Source organism: Cervus elaphus, chromosome X (genome assembly GCF_910594005.1).
Source record: "Cervus elaphus chromosome X, mCerEla1.1, whole genome shotgun sequence".
Taxonomy (NCBI): Eukaryota; Metazoa; Chordata; class Mammalia; order Artiodactyla; family Cervidae; genus Cervus; species Cervus elaphus.
The window spans coordinates 129,569,893-129,573,622 of NC_057848.1; positions in this window are offsets into that span (position 1 = coordinate 129,569,893).

The following is a 3,730-nucleotide window of genomic DNA, read 5'->3' on the forward strand; positions in this document are numbered from 1 at the left end:
AATGCAGCTCTTCCAAAAGAAACTGTCCACTTTATGAAGGGTTAAGCAAAGTGTGTTTTAGTCACCTCAATTATCTTCTTAATCATCATTTATTTGCTTTTTTTTTTTAATTTCTGCAAGTATTTTTAAAAAGGTGTTTATTTTGTTGGGGCTTCCCAGGTGGTGCTAGTGGTAAAGAAACTGCTTGCCAGTACGGAAGACACAGGAGACCTGAGTTCCATGCCTGGGTCAGGAAGATACCCTGCAGGAGGAAATAGCAACCCACTCCAGTATTTTGCATGGAAAATCCCATTAGCAGAAGAGCCTGACAGGCTACAGTCATGGGGTTACAGAGTTGGACGCAACTGAGCATACACACACCACCGCATATAATTACTTTACAATGTTGTGTTAGTTACTGCTGTACAACGAAGAGAATCAGCTATATAATCATCATTTTAAAATCAATCGTCACTTCCTTTCTCCCCCACCCCTTTCTTTCCTTCTTACAGACAGGTCATGGTGGAGAGTTCTGATAAAACATGGTCCACTGGAGAAGAGAATGGCAAACCACTTCAGTATTCTTGCCTTGAGAACCACACGAACAGCATGAAAAGGCAAAAAGATATGACACCAGAAGATGAGCCCCCCAAGTTGGTAGGTGTCCAATATACTACTGGGGAAGAGCAGAGAAACAGCTCCAGAATGAATGAAGAGGCTGAGTCAAAGAGGAAACAACACACATTTGTGTGTGTGTTTGGAGGTGAAAGTAAAGTCGGATGCTGTAAATAACAATATTGCACAGGAACCTGTAATGTTAGATCAGTGAATCAAAGTAAATTGGATGCGGCCAAGCAGGAGATGGCAAGAGTGAATATCGACACTTTAGGAATCAGTGAACTAAAATGGATGAGAATGGACGAATTTAATTCAGTTCAGGCACTCAGTCATGTCCAACTCTGTGGCCCCACGAACTGCAGCACACCAGGCTTCCCTATCTATCTCCAACCCTGGAGCTTGCTCAAACTCATGTCCATTAAGTCAGTGACGCCATCCAACCATATCATCCTCTGTCATCCCCTTCTCCTCATGCCTTCAATGTTTCCCAGCATCAGGGTCTTTTCCACTGAGTCAGTTCTTCGCACCAGGTGTCCAAAGTACTGGGGCTTCAGCACAAGTCCTTCCAGTGAATATTCAGGACTGATTTCCTTTAGGATGGACTGGTTTGATCTCTTTGCTGTCCAAGGGACTCTCACAAGTCTTCTCCAACACCATAGTCGAAAAGTATCAATTCTTCAGTGCTCAGCTTTCTTTATAGCCTAACTCTCACATCCATACATGACTACTGGAAAAACCATAGCTTTGACTATATGGACCTTTGTCGGGAAAGTAATGTCTTTGCTTTTAGATGATCATTATATCTACCACTGTGAGCAACCATCCCTTAGAAGAAATGGAGTAGCCCTCACAGGCAGTGAAAGAGTCTGAGATGCAGTACTTGTGTGTAATCGCAAAAATGACAGAATGATCTCAGTTCATTTTGAAGGCAAACTATTCAAATATTACAGTAATCCAAGTTTAATCCCAAACCACTAGTGCCAAAGGAGCTGAAGTCAAACAGTTCTATGAAGACCTATAAGACCTTCTAGAAATAACACCAAAAAAGTTGTCCTTTTCATCATAGGGGATTGGAATGCAAAAGTAGACAATCAAGAGATACCTTGAGTAACAGGGCAAGTTTGGGCTTGGAGTACAAAATGAAGCAGGGCAAAGGCTAACAGGGTTTTGCCAAGAGAACTCACTGGTCATAGCAAACGCCCTCTTCCAACAACACAAGAGATGACTCTATACATGGACATCACCAGATGGTCAATACCAAAATCAGATTGATTATATTCTTTGCAGCCAAACATGGAGAAGCTCTATAAAGTCAGCAAAAACAAGACCTGGAGCTGACAGTGGCTCAGATCATGCACTCCATATTGCAAAGTTCAGGATTAAATTGAAGAAAGTAGGGAAGACCAGTAGACCATTCAGGTATGACCTCAAGAAAATCCCTTATGATTATACAGTGGAAGTGACAAATAGATTCAAGGGAGTAAATCTGGTAGACAGAGTGCCTGAAGAACTGTGGACTGAGGTTCGTGAAACTGTATAGGAGACGGTGACCAAAACGATCCCAAGTGAAAGAAATGCAGGAAGGCAAAATGGGTGTCTGAGGGAGACTTCCAAATAGCGGGGGGAGGGGGGGGAGAGAAGTGAACGGCAAAGGAGAAAGGGAAAGCTACACCCAACTAAATGCAGAGTTCCAAAGAATAGCAAGGAGAGATAAGATAAGATAGATAAGAAGGAGAGATAAGATAAAAGATAAGAAAGCCTTCCTCAGTGAACAATGCAAAGAAATAGAGGAAAACAATAGAACAATAGAATGGGAAAGACCAGAGATTTCTTCAAGAAAATTAGAGATACCAAGGGAACATTTCATGCAATGATGGGCTCAATAAAGGACAGAAATGATAAGGGCCTAACAGAAGCAGATGAGGTGGCAAGAATACACACAAGAACTAGACAAAAATGGCCTTAGTGACCCAGATAACCCCGATGGTGTGATCACTCTCTTAGAGAAAGACATGCTGGAGTGTGAAGTCAAGTGGCCTTAGAAAACATTACTATGAACAAAGCTAATGGAGGTGATGGAATTCCAGCTGAGCTATTTCAAATCCCAATAGATAATGCTGTTAAAATGCTGTACTCAATATGTCAGCAAATTTGGAAAACAGCAGTGGCCACAAGACTGGAAATGGTTTTCATTCCAATCCCAAAGAAGGACAGTGCCAAAGAATGTTCTAACCTGTGTACAATTTCGCTCATTTCACATGCTAGCAAGGTGATGCTCAAAATCCTTCAGGCTAGGCTTCAGCAGTAGGTGAACCAAGAAATGCTGGATGTACAAGCTGGATTTAGAAAAGGCAGAGAAACCTGAGATCACATTGCCAACATCCATTGAATCATATAAAAAGCAAGGGAATTCCAGAAAAACATCTACTTCTGCTTCATTGACTATGTAAAAGCCTCCGACTGTGTGGATCAAAAAAAAAAAAAAAAAACCTGTGGAAAATTCTTAAAGAGATGGGGATACCAGGCCACCTGACCTGCCTCCTTAGAAACCTGTATGCAGGTCAAGAAGCAACAATTGGAACCAGACATGGAACAATGGACTTCTTTAAATTTGGGTAAGGATTTTCACCCTGCTTATTTAACTTATATGCAGAGTACATCATGCAAAATGCCAGGCTGGATGAATCACAAGCTGGAATCAAGATTGCAGGAAGAAATATCAGCAACCTCAGATATGCAGATGATACCACTCTGATGGTAGAAAGCATGGACTAAAAGAACAAAAGAGCCTCTTGATTAGGGTGAAAGAGAAAAATGAAAAGCTGGCTTAAAACTCAACATTCAAAATACTATGATCATGGCATCTGGTCTGCTCATGCACTTCATGGCAAATAGAAGGGGGGAAAGTGGAAACAGTGGCAGATGTTCTTTTCTTGGGCATCGGAATCACTGTGGATGCTGACTGCAGCAACAAAATTAAAAGACTCTTGCTTCCTGAAAGAAAAGCAATGACAAACCGAGAGACTGCTTTAAAAAACAGAGAGATCACTTTGGCAACAAAGGTCCATATAGTCAAAGCTATGGTTTTCCAATAGTCATGTAAGGATGTGAGAGTTGGACCATAAAGAAGGCT